This window comes from Schistocerca gregaria, chromosome X (assembly GCF_023897955.1).
Source record: "Schistocerca gregaria isolate iqSchGreg1 chromosome X, iqSchGreg1.2, whole genome shotgun sequence".
NCBI classification, from domain to species: domain Eukaryota; kingdom Metazoa; phylum Arthropoda; class Insecta; order Orthoptera; family Acrididae; genus Schistocerca; species Schistocerca gregaria.
In genome coordinates, this window is record NC_064931.1 from 754,261,036 (window position 1) to 754,279,276 (window position 18,241).

General features: G+C 42.5%; 1 protein-coding gene and 1 pseudogene across 1 annotated transcript in view; both read right to left on the reverse strand.

Annotated features, from left to right (window-relative positions):
• Positions 1 to 18,241, reverse strand: part of LOC126299004 (circadian locomoter output cycles protein kaput) — a 701,868-nt gene that overhangs the window by 260,452 nt on the left and 423,175 nt on the right. The window lies entirely within an intron of this gene.
• LOC126300059 (5S ribosomal RNA) lies at positions 11,627 to 11,744 on the reverse strand (annotated as a pseudogene).

Genomic DNA, 18,241 nt, shown 5'->3' on the forward strand with positions numbered 1-18,241 from the left:
ATTTGAAAGATACTTAAGTTGATGCAACACTATTAAAAAGGTGAAACATTTACATTCGTTTTTAGAATTATTTAAAAAGATGATATTTAGTGATGATGTATAAAAAATAATGTTAGCTTATCATATGTTTTTTTTTACTTTCAAAAAGGTAATAATAAAAAATAAAATGATATACAGCAGAAACGGAGAGAAATAAGCTCTATAAATTCACTGACAGCTGAAGGACCTGCACTGGGTTCAAATGGCTCTGAGCGCTATGGGACTTCACTTCTGAGATCAGCCTGCCATGGTGGCCGAGCGGTTCTAGGAACCGCGTGACTGCCACGGTCGCAGGTTCGAATCCTGCCTCGGGCATGGATGTGCGTGATATACTTAGGCTAGTTAGGTTTAAGTAGTTCTAAGTTCTAGGGGACTGATGACCTTAGAAGTTAAGTCCCGTAGTGCTCAGGGCCATTTGAACCATTTGAGCCTTCTGAGGTCATCAGTCCCCTAGAACTTAGAACTACTTAAACCTAACTAACCTAAGGACATCACACACATCCATGCCCGAGGCAGGATTCGAACCTGCGAACGTAGCGGTCGCGTGGTTCCAGACTGAAGCGCCTAGAACCGCTAGGCCTCTAGCGGCCGGCCGATATATCCCTAATGGGTTGGTTATTCAGGTGGCATCCAGTAACTAGTCCTCGTTCGAAATTACTGATCGGTACTGACTGTGTTCTCGGCTGGTGGTCTAGTGGCCAGCGTTGCTGCCTCTGGATCACGGGGTCCCGGGTGCGATTCCTGGCCGGGTTGGGGATTTTCTCTACCCGTGGCTGGGTGTTTGTTTTGTCCTCACCATTTCATCATCATCATCATTAATGGCAGTGGCTAGGTTGGACTGTGAAAAAACTGGACTGTGTAAGCATTGGAACTTTGTACGGGCGCTGGTGACGGCGCAGTTGAGCGCCCCACTAACCATACATCATCGCTGCTGCTCAACCCATTGTGCTACTATTGCTTCCCTACTGACAAGACAATACTCTTTGCCTCTTTTTATACCGGCAGATCATCCCTACTAACAACACAATATTCTTCGCCTCTTTTTATACCGGCAGGTCACCCTCTCGTGACATCTTGTGGTCAATTCCGCTTTACATAGTTGTCTCCAGATACTTTTGACCAGACACTGCATAGTAGAGTGTGGTACGCAGCAACAAGCGGATGTTGGGCCACTAAACGTGACTGAAGTCAGAGGTGATCTTTATCTCGTCTATGTGGCCGTACCGAAAGAGGCGTTGCAATGGTAAGTCACTAAATTCGCACTCCGGAAGTCGGGATTTCAGATCATTGCCTGGCCATCCAGATTAAGGTAAACGCCAGGATTGTTCCTTCAAAAACAACATGGTAGATTTTCTTCCTCATCCTAGGACCTTGCCTCGTACAGCGGTGCGGGACTCTGTCAAGGAGTATGGTTCAAATGGCTCTAAGCACTATGGGACTTAACAATTGAGGTCATCAGTCCCCTAAACTTAGAACTACTTTAACCTAACTAATCTAAGGACATCACACACACCCATTCCCGAGGCAGGATTCGAACCTGCGACCGTAGCAGCAGCGCGGCTCCGGACTGGAGCGCCTAGAACCGCACGGCCACCGCGGCCGGCAAGGAGTATGTGACTCCATCATTATCTTTCTTTCGCACGGCCATACGGACATTGCATTTTCGTCCACAGTGTTGGTCTGACCTTCGAGCGCTGTAATTGGCATGCGTCCGTCTATCTGTCAAAGCGGAAGGCTGTACGGCTTTTCTGCCGTTGCGTTCTTCTGCTTCCACTGTCCAGAAACTTAATTCGTCCCAAACTGCAGTGTGAGTTGAACACTGCCTGTGGCTTGTTGGGATGTGTCGTGTTAACATATAACAATGCACGCACACATGTTGCGAGGGATGTACAAACCTTCTTCGTCAGGTTCTTCAATGTGCAGGTTCGTCTGGCCTGTCCGAAGTCGAACATATCTGGGAATTGAGCGTACTCACTAGTTCGTTCCGGTCTTCTCGTAACTAGTGTTAATGCTTCCAGCATTTGCAGGAAAGGGAGGTGAATGCTTAGCGGCCCGTCAATGATGAGGTCATTACAGAAAGGAATTGGATAGTGTGGAAAAATCTGCTGTTTCTTTTCAAAGGAATCGTCCCGGTATTGAAGGGTTTTGAGGTAACAACGAAATACTTAAAAGTGGATGGCCGGACGGAGATCTGGACCGAAAACGAATACAGTGTCATAACCACGACACCCTTTCGGTCTCAGTCTTTAAAAGGTTCCCGCAAGAGGATCTTGATGGACTTTACACAATGACTGAACTGCAGTTATTTGTAAAGCCTTATATTTCATTAAGACGTTCATGGTATATCGAACTCCTAGAGAAAATTAAGGATAAGAAGTGTTGTATGACGGTGGAGAATTAGGAAGAGAAACGCTTCCTTTGGATTGTACTATCGGCAACATTTCTAGCAAACGATGATCCATATTAGATTAGAAATCTGTGAGAATTATAATTTCCAGTCACGTTTCGTGTTGTACCGGAAATAGCATGGAAACTGAACTAGCCCATCGGTTTTTATATATTTGACTATACTGGAGCATGTCATTAATTTCAGCCAATATTAATGAAATATACTAAAATAATAATAATTATTATAATTATAATAATGTGACTGCAGAATATACTAACTTTAAACTCTTAATATCGCGCAGCGATTGGGGAATGTGACCCAACGACCTGTTGTTAGGAAAATTGTCAGTACTCACATAGAATGATTTGGGAAGAGCATGGAAAACCCAGATCAAGATTTTCGAACTAGATAACAACTCTGAGCCATCGCTACAGCATTTCCAGATTTAGTCCTTCAAAATTTCATCAGAGAGTTTAAGACATAGTTGTATTAGCAGCTTTCTGTTGTAATAACTATTTCCCCTTTGACCAGTGTGTTTATGAAGAAAACATTTTATCTTGCGAGGTCAAGAAACTAACTAATTTTCACGTGTTATCAATTTTTTAAAAATCTCTCTATTTATTGTCTACCCATGATAGTTCCGAGTGCGGCTCTTTACTTACCGGCCGGCCGGTGTGGCCGAGTGGTTCTTGGCGCTTCAGTCTGAAACCGCGCGACCGCTACGGTCGCAGGTTCGAATCCTGCCTCTGGCATGGATGTGTGTGATGTCCGTAGGTTAGTTAGGTTTAAGTAGTTCTAAGTTCCAGGGGACTAATGACCTCAGATGTTAAGTCACATAGTGCTCAGAGCCATTTGAACCATTTTTTTCTTTACTTACCGATCATATTTATTTTAGAACAATGCAAAATATTGCTCATAAATGATGATTTCATTATTTTTTAACTCTGCACTTTTCTAAGTTAAAGTATCTACGAGGCTTTCAGATGAAGACTTCGTGTAAAATTTGGAAAGCCTGAGAAATGTTTCAGGTGGCTCCCTACAGTCGAAACTAAAAACACCGAATAATTTCGTTCCCCAAAAAGTGGAGAACGTAGCTTTCATTTCAGAGCCTAACATGACTCTTACTGTGCGGCGCTATCAGGCATTTGTGCTCTCTGGCAGAAGACGTACTACTGGCACCCAGTTTTCACACCTCCCCAAAGTTCTCATTTGCAACTGGGAGATCGAATAAGATTGAATCGTTTACTTTGTGAGCGTTCGGCCGACAACGACCCACTTAAATGAGATAAACCAGGCCAGTTATCACTTAAATTGTCAATTTTACATGAATAGTCCATAGTGCCGTCCTAACGAAGGTGGGGATACTCGGTACGGCATCGGAAACATTACAATAACTCGAGTCACTTAGTAAACACAGGTCCGCGGTGCAACCGAGTCCCTTAAGTACTGAGTAGATGACATTCAACCAAAACAAAGGGATATTTATGGATGGTAGGAAATAGAGATGTGGAAATTAGCCGTGAAACCGGAACCCGGTGCGTATTTATTACGACGGCGGTCTGCCCTCTCGGGTACTGGCGCTGCCTCTTAATGAAACATAAATAACTCTTCACAGCAAAGCAGCTCAATCGCGGCACCACAACTCCTGCACAGCGTATATAAATATAAGTTTTGTCGGCCAGGCTCATTAAGACGGGCGCTTTCGTAATTATTGCCGCGGGGTGCGTCCACGCGGGAAACGCTTATAAGCCTTACTCTGAAAGGCTATAAAAATATGTCAGTAGGAGCAAATTAATATGCAGACCCTCTTAGGGTCACAGTATGTCCGCTCCATTCCAGTGAACGAACAGAGTATGGTACTGTGGCAATGATATACGAACCTTATCAATTGTCGCTGATTTCTGAAAGATACCCCGCATTCGTCAACATTTATAATAAAATTATAGCTGTTACTTGATCAGATTTGCCGTTACTTTTACTGTTTCCAAATTTTCCAAAATTTCCAAAATTTCAATACATTCCTTTATTAACATTCAACTCCCTTCTTTATTAATAACAAATTATGATTACAAGGGTGGGCCAGAGATGTTTCTATTTAAACATTAAAAACTTGTTTGAAGTATACAATATGTATACGTGTATTCAAAGGTGCGGATCTGTTTCGATCTGCAGACTTTCAGCGTAAATATTTGCACAAGTGTGTGTGTCCATGTGTGCAGACATGAATACTTCAGCGCAAGATGCTATAATGGTTCACTGTTGTCGTTTCGTTACTGTATTTTAGTGTTTTGTGGGCCAAAGAAAGTTCTGAATATCGTCGGTATGGATACCATCTCTCTATTGTGTGTTAACCATTACGTTACGCCGGCCGGAGTGGCCGTGCGGTTCTAGGCGCTACAGTCTGGAACCGCGCGACCGCTACGATCGCAGGTTCGAATCCTGCCTCCGGCATGGATGTGTGTGATGTCCTTAGGTTAGTTAGGTTTAAGTAGTTCTAAGTTTTAGGGGACTGATGACCTCACAAGCTAAGTCCCATAGTGCTCAGAGCCATTTGAACCACTTTCGTTACGGAGGTCTTTCATGAAAAAGAACAGAACTTAAATCAGCATGACCGGATGGGGGTTGGGTTTCTCGTCATTTGACTAATATTTTTATGGCGAATGTCGGTGTGCTATGTTGGAAAAAGGAGACGGTCGATTTCCTCCCTTACACTTCCCCATTCCGAGAATATGCTCTGCTTCCCTAATCTTTCTTCATCTCTAAAGGACATACCTTTCCGAGAATAGGATCATTGGACAACCTTCTCGTTTCCTATGCGGAGGCTGTTTACTCTTACGAAACGGGAAAAATACTCTTAGCTATGGTTAACTTGCTTGTAAACAGATACACGTACATTTTTTGCATTGTTCTCGGTCAAAGTTTGTTTAATGAATGCTGGTAGCAGATGCGCCATGAAGGAATTATCCGTTTGGGATGAAAACTGGTAGAAGTAATGTACCGGATGATCAAAAAGTCTGTATAAATTTGAAAACTTAATGAACTACGGAATAATGTAGATAGAGAGGTAAAAATTGACACACATGCTTGGAATGACGTGGGGTTTTATTAGAACCAAGAAAACAAAGTTCACAAAATGTCCGACAGATGCGCGACGTTTGGTGATGATCGTGTGCTCAGCCGCCATTTTCGTCGTGCCTGGCCTCCCAGGTCCCCAGCCCTCAGTCCGTGCGATTATTGGCTTTGGGGTTACCGGAAGTCGCAAGTGTATCGTGATCGACCGACATCTCTAGGGATGCTGAAAGACAACATCCGACGCCAATGCCTCACCATAACTCCGGACATGCTTTACAGTGCTGTTCACAATATTATTCCTCGAATACAGCTATTGTTGAGAAATGATGGTGGACATATTGAGCATTTCCTGTAAAGAACATCATCTTTGCTTTGTCTTACTGTGTTATGCTAATTATTGCTATTCTGATCAGATGAAGCGCCATCTGTCGGACATTTTTTGAACTTTTGTATTTTTTGGTTCTAATAAAACCCCATGTCATTCTAAGCATGTGTGTCAATTTGTACCTCTCTACCTACATTACACCGTGATTTATTCAGTTTTCAAATTTATACTGACTTTTTGATCACCCGGTACATCTACAGGCTGACAAATGATTACAATTTCAGAAAAACGGGACGATTTATTCAAGAGGAAGAGATTCACAAATTGAGCAAGTCAATAACACGTTGGTCCCCCTCTGGCCCCTATGCAAGCGGTTATCGGCTTGTCATTGATTGAGAAGGTTATTGGATGTGACCCTGAGGGATATAGTGCCAAATTTTGTCCAACTGGCGCGTTAGATCGTCAAAATTCTGAGATGGTGGAAGGGCCCTGCACATAATGCTTTAGACGTTCTAAAGCGGGGGAAGATCCGGCGACCTTGCTGGCCAAGTTAGGGTTTAGTAAGCACGAAGAACTCCATCTTCAGGCCACGAGTGGCCTACCGGGACCATCCGACCGCCGTGTCATCCTCGGTGGAGGATGCGGATAGGAGGGGCGTGGGATCAGCACACCGCTCTCCCGGTCGTAAGATGGTATTCTTGACCGAAGCCGCTAGTATTCGGTCGAGTAGCACCTCAATTGGCATCACGAGGCTGAGTGCACCCCGAAAAATGGCAACAACGCACGGCGGCCTGGATGGTTACCCATCCAAGTGCCGACCACGCCCGACAGCGCTTAACTTCGGTGATCCCACTGGAACCGGTATATCCACTGCGGCAAGGCCGTTGCCCAGTAAGCGCGAAGATAAGCAGTAACAACTGTCTTGCTAAAATGTAGGCCCAGGTTGGATTGCCAAGTAGGGTGTAGAATATCGTCGTAGTACTGCTGTACTGTGAGGAGGCCGCTAATGAAAACCAAAGAGATCGTGCTATGAAAAAATGACACTCCAGACCACCACTCCCGGTTGTAGGGCCGAATGGATAGCGACAGTCAGACTGGTTATCACACCGATCTCCGAGGCATCTCCATACACATCTTCGCTGGTAATCGGGGCTCATTTCGAAGCGGGATTGATCAGTGAAGACAATTATATTCCAGTCAATGATATTCCAGGACGAAGACATGTCTGGAGAGATCCCGGACAGCAGTGGGATACCAACTTGACTGTCGCCCGCCATAAGGTAAGACCAACAAGAGTCATGGTCTGGGGTGCCATTTCTTTTCATAACAGGACCTTTTCGGTTGTCATCCGCGACATCCTTACAGCATAGCGATACTGCGGTACAGCGAAGATATTCTACACGCCTTTTTATTGCCCTTCATGGCAAGCAGTTCTGGGCTTACGTTCCAGCAATATAATACCCACCCGCACAGGGGGAGAGTTTCTACTGTTTGTCTTCGTGCTTGCCAAACCCTCCTCTGGCCAGGAAGGTGGTCGGATCACTCCCCGATTCAAAACGTTTGGAGAATTACGAGCAGAGCCCTCTAACAAGCTCCAGAGGACGTCCAATAGCTCTGTCCATCAATGCCAAGCCGAGTAACTGCTTGCATAAGGGCCAGAAGTGAACCAACGAGTTATTGACTTGCTCAGATCGTGAAGCTCTTTCTCTCGAACAAATCACCCAATTTTCTGAAACTGTTCAAAAATGGGCCGGCCGATGTGGCAGGCGATACAGTCTGGAACCGCGCGACCGCTAAGGTCGCGGGTTCAAATCCTGCCTCGGGCACGGATGTGTGTGATGTCCTTAGATTAGTTAGGTTTAAGTAGTTCTAAGTTCTAGAGGACTGATGATCTCAGAAGTTAAGTTGCATAGTGCTCAGAGACATTTGAACATTTTTTGTTCAAATATGGCTCTGAGCGCTATGGGACTTAACATCTGAGGTCATCAGTCCCCTAGAACTTAGAACTACTTAAACATAACTAACCTAAGAACATCACACATATCCATTCCCGAGGCAGGATTCGAACCTGCTACCGTAGCGGTCGCGCAGTTCCAGACTGGAGCGCCTAGAACCGCTCGGTCACTCCGCCCGGCTTCTGAAACTGTAATCATTTGCTTGTCTGTATATGTTGTATGAATATCAAGAGCTCAGATGGAGACCCTGTTCTAAGCAAAGAAGGGAAAGGAGTAATAGAGGGTCTATACAAGGGCGATGTACTTGAGGGAAATATAATGGAAAAGGAAGAGGATGTAGATGAAGATGGAATGGGAGATAAGATACTGCGTGAAGAGTTTGCAGAGAACTGAAAGACCTAAGTCGAAACAAGGCCCCGGGAGTAGACAACATTCCATTAGAACTACTGACAGCCTTGGGAGAGCCAGCCCTGACAAAACTCTACCATCTGGTGGCAAGATGTATGAAACAGGCGAAATACCCTCATACTTCAAGAAGAATATAATAATTCCAATCCCAAAGAAAGCAGTTGCTGACAGATGTGAAAATTACCGAACTGTCAGTTTAATAAGTCACGGCTGCAAAATACTAACGCGAATTCTTTACAGACGAATGGAAAAACTGGCAGAAGCTGACCTCGGGAAGATCAGTGGGGATTCCATAGAAATACCGGAACACGTGAGGCAATACTGTCCCTAAAACTTATCTTAGAAGACAGATTAAGGAAAGGCAAACCTACGTTTCTAGCATTTGTAGACTTAGAGGAAGTTTTTGATAATGTTGACTGGAATACTCTCTTTCAAATTCTGAGTGTGGCAGGGGTAAAATATAGGGAGCCAAAGGCTATTTACAATTTGTACAGAAACCAGATGGCAGTTGTAAGAGTCGAGGGGCATGAAACGGAAGCAGTGGTTGGGAATGGAGTGAGGAAGAGTTGTAGCCTATCTCCGTTGTTATTCAATCGGTATCCTGAGCAAGCAGTAAAGAAACAAAAGAAAAATTTAAAGTAGGAATTAAAATCCATGGAGAAGAAATAAAAACTTTGAGGTTCGCCGATGACATTGTAATTCTGTCAGAGACAGCAAAGGACTTGGAAGAGCAGTTGAACGGAATGGACAGTGTCTTGAAAGGAGGATATAAGATGAACATCAACAAAAGCAAAACGAGGATAATGGAATGTGGTCAAATTAGGTCTGGTGATGCTGAGGGAATTAGATTAGGAAATGAGACACTTAAAGTAGTAAAGGAGTTTTGCTATTTGGGGAACAAAACAACTGATGATGGTTGAAGTAGAGGGGATATAAAATGTAGACTGGCAATGGCAAGGAAAGCGTTTCTTAAGAAGAGAAATTTGTTAACATCGAGTATAGATTTAAGTGCCAGGAAGCCGTTTTTGAAAGTATTTGTATGGAATGTAGCCATGTATGGAAGTGAAACATGGACGATAAATAGTTTGGACAAGAAGAGAATACAAGCTTTCGAAATGTGGTGCTACAGATGAATGCTGAAGATCAAATGGGTAGATCACATAACTAATGAGGAGGTATTGAATAGAATTGGGGAGAAGAGAAATTTGTGGCGCAACTTCACTAGAAGAAGGTATCGGTTGGTAGGACATGTTCTGAGGGATCACCAATTTAGTACTGGAGGGCAGTGTGGAGGGTAAAAACCGTAGAGGGAGACCAAGAGCAGATTCAGAAGGATGTTGGTTGCAGTAGGTACTGGGAGATGAAGAAGCTTGCACAGGATAGAGTAGAATGGAGAGCTGCCTCAAACCAGTCACTGGACTGAAGACCACAACAACAAGAACAAAAATATATGTAAATCACATCTACCGATTTCCGTTCCATTCCTATAGTTCCATTCCTTTTTATCTTAGAGTGTATTTAGCGCGCCAACGTTTGAGGAGCTTTTCCTCGTCATTACCATTGTGGATCTCCCCTTGTAACATGGAACGGTTGTTCACTGCAGCATGGAAATCCAGGATACGTTTATAATGACTATTTCCTTCTTTCTTGTTAAAACTATCGTCATTTTATGATTTTCAATAAATTTCGCAAACAAACTGGCGTGATAATTCTTAGCTAAAGCGAGAACCTACGTGTGAATTTTATCATGTGGTCGCTCGCACACACAGCCACAGCCAAGGCCAATTTCTTTACCTGTTCCAAACTGCAGTACCGTTTATGTTCGATTATACTGTTATTGACGGACCGTCCGTCATTCCAATATAGAGTTTTCCACGTGTACAGGGTATGCGGTATATTCCCAACATTGCGAATTAGTTTCCAGACATACCAAAATCTTAGTATTTAGAACCCTTATCATCACATTCAGTCAATGTGTACAACGTGTAATCCAAAAAGTGAGGTCGTTGACGAATTGTAGTAACACAAAGATGCGTCTGTCACTTTTCTTATTCATCAAGCAAAATATATTGTTTTACGTAGGAATATACGACTCTCGTAACTGGTTGTAACCTGTAGCCAAGTGACAAGTTTTTTGACACAGCCGTGTGTTTGTTATTAAGTAGAAAAATGGTCTTTTGCCTGGTACAGTGTAGGTGTTTTCAACCCAGACGCTTTTTATTTAAAAAATGAATCTTCTACAAGCATGAGTTACTTTTCCTTTAAAACATCCTAATGACATTCATAACGGGAAAGTCATAATGACACACCACTTTTTGCTAAAAATAATTATCTGCAGTACGTGAAAAATAATTTTGCTTACTGTAACCGAGTATCCAATGCGTGCGGGTGGTTATAAAGGTTTAAACGATTGGGACGGTGCTTCGATATTTCAATGTGAGAAGCACGACTGCAGCAATCACATACAGCCAAAGAACTAAAGTGTAAGGAGACGAGGCTAACAGTCAGGTATGACTATGTATGTGGGAGAGGAGAACGTACACGATGAAGACTGAAGTGGGCTGACGTCAAAAGAGACCGAGAAACGTCCTGAAAGTATGACGCAAGAGTAGCGAGGAAACATTTACTGATCGTTACAGGTCCATAAAGAATTCAAAGCTGCAATAACGATTAAACGAACGAAACGTAACGTCTACGATGTGATAGTATCAGGAGTCAGTAGTAAGAATATATTTATAAGTTTAATTAGCATCGTTCGATGACAGTAAACTTCATTACCGTGTAATGTAACGGTGTTCATTTGTTGACAATTTCTGCAGTAAGTGGTTAAAAGCGTTTATCTATAGACACATTAGTATTACTTCATTAGTCACATTTATAACTGTTTATTTACTGACATGTTTCGAAGCATTGTTGAGAAGTGAATGTAGCATGTAAAAATCATGTAACTAAGAGGTCCTGTCGAAAATTAATGCGTCCGGATTTTTTATGTAAAAACTCTTAAAGCTTTTAAAATTAAACATGTTTTATTCACATTCTACACCTTTATTCTTCGTGTCTACATATTTATTTCTCAACATAGTCTCCCTGGCGGCGAACATATTTCTGCAAGCGAGAGACCAGTTTGTTGATGCCGTCACTGTAGAATGTCTGACTGTGTTGATTGACCTACAGCTTCATCGTCGTTTGCGCCGCTTCACCACCGTCAAAGTGCGGTTCTCTAAGATGTTCTCTAAAGCACTCCGTCTTCAGGCCACGAGTGGCCTACCGGGACCATCCGACCGCCGTGTCATCCTCAGTGGAGGATGCGGATAGGAGGGGCGTGGGGTCAGCACACCGCTCTCCCGGTCGTTATGATGGTATTCTTGACCGAAGCCGCTACTATTCCGTCGAATAGCTCCTCAATTGGCATCACGAGGCTGAGTGCACCCCGATAAATGGCAACAGCGCATGGCGACGTGGATGGTCACCCATCCAAGTACCGACCATGCCCGACAGTGCTTAACTTCGGTGATCGCACGGGACCCGGTGTATCCACTACAGCAAGGCCGTTGCCCGAAGATGTTCTTTAAGTTTTGGAAACAGATGAAAATCGGAGGGGCCAAGTAGGGACCCTATGGAAGATGGTCGATGACAGAACCCAAGGCGTCGGTTGGTTGCAGCACTCGTGTGTGGTCTCGCATTCGAATTCGTGCTTTCAGTCTTCTGAGGGATTTTCGCTGTTTCTCATCCATCTACACGTTATACACCGCCATGTGACTCGCTACAATACGGAGCCTTTTAGCTGTACCAACTTGTGTCATCGAAGTTCTAAAGTCGACCGAGTATTATGCCTGAAATGTAATACCTCAGCCATTCCTGAGAACGAAATAAAAAATTTGGGGGCATTGCTTTTCAGCATGCCCACATGTCTTGTGGGGGATGTATGTAGGTACTTACTATTTAGAGATCATATTCACGGGAAAAGTAAATAAATTCGATAATTCTCAGATGCATGCATAATTATAATCTATGGAAATCAGACACTTTCATATCATATAGTCTGGTTATGGTAACTGAAATTCTCAAACAAATTCGCAAATAGAAATACTGCGGACCACCAGATGTCATAAAGCAGTTGCTTGACACTGTAGACGAATGCACAAATGTTCTAAAAGCCTCTGAAAATAAATAATAATGAATTAGCTGGTAGCTTGTTAACTATGAAGTAGTTCATAATGTACGAGATTTACTTTAAAGTATGTATGTGAAATGTATAAATTGGGATCAAATGTTATAAGTAATATAAATTTTCTTTTTCCATTTTTATAAAATAAAGATGAAATCAGCAAATTTGAAAACGAGAGGAAAGATGTTCACAATGACATAATTAGACTGCAGATTCTAGAAATGAAACTGTGAGTGGCCGGCCGGTGTGGCCGAGCGGTTCTGGGCGCTTCAGTCTGGAACCGCTCTACCGCTACGGTCGCTGGTTCGAATCCTGCCTCGGGCATGGATGTGTGTGATGTCCTTAGGTTAGTTAGGTTTAAGTATTTATAAGTTCTAGGGGACTGATGACCTCCGATGTTAAGTCGCATAGTGCTCAGAGCCATTTGAACCATTTGAAACTGTAAGTGACTGGTCGTTACCACATTATCTGATGAGATATAAAAACTAGATCTACCATGCAAAAAATGTCTTAGCAATGTGATCAGTTACGCACAAAGTAGTGTAAGGAACGTACGTGTCTCTGCTGTGAGCAGCTGTTCATTATCACATCATCTGTTGAGGGGATATAAAAACAAGATCTAACGTGCAACAGGTGTCTCAATAGTGGAACCTGTTGTGTGTAAAGTGGTGTAAGGAAAGTACTTGTCTCTATCATAAACATAATTTTCATAGCTTTTTGTATGTATCTCTAATTTCTTTCAACATTGCTTCGTATAACGCTTTCCGTATAATCCTCGTACACGGATTAGATTCACTTTCCAGAGGTTTGACTGCATTGAAGATATATTACGAACAGCACGCGAGTTCATGTGTGTGAGCATTACGTCTGCGCGATTTAGTAGCGCATAAATACTCTTACGATTTAAGATAGAATTGTAGATGGAGTACTTCTGCAACAACGGGCAGCAAAGAAGTCACGAGATGGTCGGAAGGTTGTTACGTAACAGCTGACGTCGTCTACATTTCTCCATTTTTCTGCTGCACACTTCGGACGGGAACGCAGTGTTTAAAGTCAATTATATACACTTTACAATTGAATGATGTTCGATTTGCGTGTCTGTTGCCAGTCAAATAATGCGAACTTCGTGCAACTGGATACAGTTCATGCGTCCGTGGCACTTATCACTCAGTGTATCGCAATCGATTGAATGAACAACTCTATCATTCATTCTCGCCGTGTGTAATCTGTTGAGTAGTAGAGTCTTCGCTTTTAGCCGTACGAGGAAGATTTACTGCTCGTGTCACTCCGAACGTATTTTTCAAATGTCCGACAACCATCAGTCCTATGTGTGCATTACACAGAGTGTTCGTGCGGACATTCGAGGTGATGAAGGACGTGACTGCCCATTCGAGAAACAACTTACTCGCTAAAAATAATATGTTCTTCTGCTAAACAGTCTTATTAGTATGTCAGAAATAAATTCTCTCAGCAGATGCAGATCTTAAATAACGAATTTACGATTATTAATAGTATTGTTGATTTGTAGCTTCATAGAGTACCATTAGCTCAACAATATTTTTGTGCAGACATCAAAGACTATATGATGAGTACAACAGAATTTTGGCGAATTCACACTAACTACTCAGTTTACTTTCTACTATTTGTGAGATAGCTGATTCATGTAATTCTTTTTCCCAGTGGTTGTTCTCAAGTGAAGTGGGGAAAATAATACTCGCACAGTGCGTGCACAACGTTTGATGCCTGGCAGAGAATTGACACACACGTACAAATCGAGAATGCGTGCTACTGTCTCAACAAAATACTTCGCTGTTAATGCATAACTAAGAATGTACAGTTAATGAGTTATTAGCCATTCAGTACCAATAATGCAACTACATAAGCTTACAATGTGGTAAACATAAAGAGCACAAACACTACGTAGTAAATATTGCAAATTACAGTCATCAGCTCTAATTGAAACGGTACGTCGTCAGACTGGCTTACTTAACCCAGTGTTACTAGGAGTTAAGGACCATAGGAACTCAGTAAGTTGCCAATAATAGATAGCTTTCAAAAAATGTCAGACAAAATAAACAAATGGATTAAAATCGTGTTTCACCTTCCACTATTGAAATCATGCCATACCCTCTGATATAAATATTGTTAAAACTGAGTACAGCTGCACTACAGCTTTCGTCTTGCGTTTGACGTGCACATACTTGTTTTAATAGGTTGCATGTTTCGATCAAAACAAACACGTAAGTCAACTGTATGTCGAATGCTGCCCTACATTTATTTTCATTTTTAACAGTATATATACCATAGTGTGGGCCAAGTGATAGGTTGACTGTAGCATCAAGAGTCAATTTATAGAAGAAGTGTAGCTAAATTAAGGCAGCTGAATGTGGGTCAAAACTTGAAACGCGTGTTGGAGAAGTAAACAGCAAAGTAAGTAGTTGGTCTATGTATTTCTTCAGTATAGGAGGGAACAGACTGTGGTCAGTTTTTAAGTAACCGCCACAGAATACGTCTCAGGCTATATAAAAGTAACATTTATTGCAATGCTAGGATCAGATACGAGCTCAACACCTCCAGATTTCGTGTTTAATGCAAACACAACACCACCTTGCTCTATAGTCCAGAACTAGATTCTGATATTCTAAATACTGTCTACTCAATTTAAGATGTTAAATAATTTTGATCTACAGCTATTTGTTAAATTTTTCATCTAACATTAAAAATATTTTTTTACGCATATAAAGCAGTGTTGAATACATCTTCATGTAGCAGTACTAAAATCTCCCTCATCTGAATGAAATCGAAGCAGGTCGCCATCGGTTCACAACAGACGAATTTTCTGTTGTATACCACGAATAGAAAGTGTTAATCAGCTAAAGGACGAAGGGCCACTGGCATTCGTAATTATGTTCCACTCTAGTTCTCTGTGCATTAAAAAGTACTAATGTTAATTAGCTGCCTCATTCCATTCTTGTTAGTATATTGCGCTAATTATGTCACAGTCCATTTAGCGTTGCAGGCGGTTGCCATATGTAGTAATTATGCAAATAAGCAATTAGAAAAATTAGAAATTAAAATAATGGACCAAGTGTTGCATGTGAAATTAAATAAGATACGGAGCAACCCGTAATAAAGCGGGCATTTTTATTCGGCAGAAAATTGCTGTTAATGTTTATCACTTAAATTAAATTTCTCGTGTCACTTACTCGATAGAAATTAAAAAGTCGGACATGTTTGGATTAATGGAAGTTTCCCACTTCTACAGAAGTTACTTCAACTAAATCAATCCACTGTTTCAGATCTTTAGTCAGGTTCGATTACTTCCCACCTGGTGGCAGGAAAGATAGTAAAAATTAACAACACTTTCAAACATAAATCATTCCTCGCAAACCTGCTTGAATTATCGTACTGCAATAGCAGCGCGTGTGATCTGAAAATAGCAGGAGCATGACTTGTACGCAAGCTAACACAGTAGGCCAAATATACATGTAGACGGCGTGTTGTTAAAAAAGTAACTAAAAATTTTCAGACGAAATAGTTATTAATGTATACAGATTTACCTGTAGTAAATCGTCTTCGATCTAATGCAAACTGACATTTTAGAAATAACATTCACAAGGGAAAAAATATTACGCCTAAACGTCCCGTCGACGAAGCATTTAAGGTTCGAAGCTCAAGCCATGCCAACAATAGTATATGCGAATAAATGCATACTGTTTTAACAAAACGAATACATCGAGGGTGTCTATAAGTCACGAAAATTTCTCATTAACGCTGAAAGAGACTTTTGTTAGAAGTGTAAGGCTTTCTCTGTTGTCGAAGTTCACTCGAATTCTTTTCGTGCCTTTATTATAGAGGAGAGAATGATTTGTACCGACGGTGTTAATTGGTTTCTGCCCTAACATCAAGCCGTACTGTATAAACCCGTTCCTGACTGTATTTAATTAAACGTTTGAGTCTTGGAGTTGGGTGATTAATGGATTAGATGCAGTCGTCATGACAAGTGTCAACAATGATTCATACCGAGAAAGAACTAACGTCAGAGCGAAAATAATATACTGTTCGATGTATTACTGATCAAAGACGAGTCTTCATCTCTGGTCTGTTGTGTGCATACAGAAAATTGGCGCGTTCATTACGAAGACAAAAACAACAAAACAGTGCGAGCATGTTTAATAACAATTCAAACTTTAAGACTCTAATGATTTTGTAGTCGCCGGAACGTTAAGCCTTAATCTTCCTCAATAATTAGAACTGAATGTCAAGTGAAATAAAACAGTTCATAGTCCACAAAATGTTTGAGTATAAGGGGCGATCGAAAGGTTTCCGTTTGAGGACGTTGCTGCAGCGTATAGGCAACTTAGCACGACTCCAAGGCACCGACCTATAGGCAAGGTATTAGTGTGGCATTGATGTTTTTCTCACGCGCGTGTGGTAAATACGGAAACGTGAACTAGGGCGATGTCATTACCAAATGCGTCCTAACAGGATCGACGTGCTGTTATTCTTTTCTTGGTTGCAGCAGGAAAAACACTTGTAGATAGACATCGGAGAGTGAAGAATGTACACTATGTGATCAAAAGTAACCGGACACCAGGCTGAAAATGACAAGTTCGTGGCGCCCTCCATAGGTAATGCTGGAATTCAGTTGTTGGCACTACACACGCTGGCAGAAGACGTTCACCGGGTATTCGCCATACCCACACCCTGCTATCGGATGGCCACATTGTGTACCGTGATTCGTCACTCCATACAACTTTTTCCACTGTTCAATTGTCCGTTGTTTACCCTCCTTACACCAAGTGAGGTGTCGTTTGGCATGACAGCTTCCACTCTTGCAGGCGTACGTTCAAACAGGTTCTGGAAGGTTTCTAGGGGAATGGCAGTCCATTCTTCACGGAGTGCTGCTCCGAGGAGAGGTATCGATGTCAGTCGGTGAGGCCTGGCACGAAGTCGGCATTCCAAAACATCCCAAAGGTGTCCTATAGGATTCAGGGCAGGACTCTGTGCAGGCCAGTCGATTGCAGGGATGTTATTGTCGTGCAACCACTCCGCCACAGGCTGTGCAAAGTGAACAGGTGTTCGATCGTGTTGAACGATGCAATCGCTATCCCCGAATTGTTCTTCAACAGTGGGTAGCAAAAAGGTGCTTAAAACATCAGTGTAGGCCTGTGCTGTGATAGTGCCACGCAGTACAACAAGGAGTGCAAGCCCTCACCATGTAAAATACGGCCATACCATAACACCACCGCTTCCAAATTTCACTGTTGGCACTACACACGCTGGCAGAAGACGTTCACCGGGTATTCGCCATACCCACAGCCTGCCATCGGATCGCCACATTGTGTACCGTGATACGTCACTCCACACAACTGTTTTCCACTGTTCGATCGTCCAATGTTTACGCTCCTTACAACAAGCGAGGTGTCGTTTGGCATTTACAGGCGTGATGTGTGGCTTATGAGCACCCTCTCCACCAAGAAATCCAAGTTTTATCACCTCCCACCTAAGTGTGATAGTACTTGCAGCGGATTCTGATGAAGTTTAAAATTCCTGTGTGATGGTCTGGATAAATGTCTGCCTATTACACATTACGACCTCCTTCAACTGTCGGCGGTCTCTGTCGGTCAACAGCCGGCCACTCCAGCCGGTTTATTGTTACTTTCTAGTAATAAAAGCGGGTTGAAAAATTGTTATAAGGGTGATGGAGTAAGAGATGGCTATCGATATGGGCTGAGGCTGCAGCAGATTTCAGTCTCATTGTCTCCAACAAAGAACGCGAAGGCGGAGGAAAAGGCGCTGCGACAAGCGAGAGAAAAAGGTCACAAGTTGATGGATTCCCTTCATCGTCACTTTCGGATGGTATCAACTTTTCAACCTGAAGC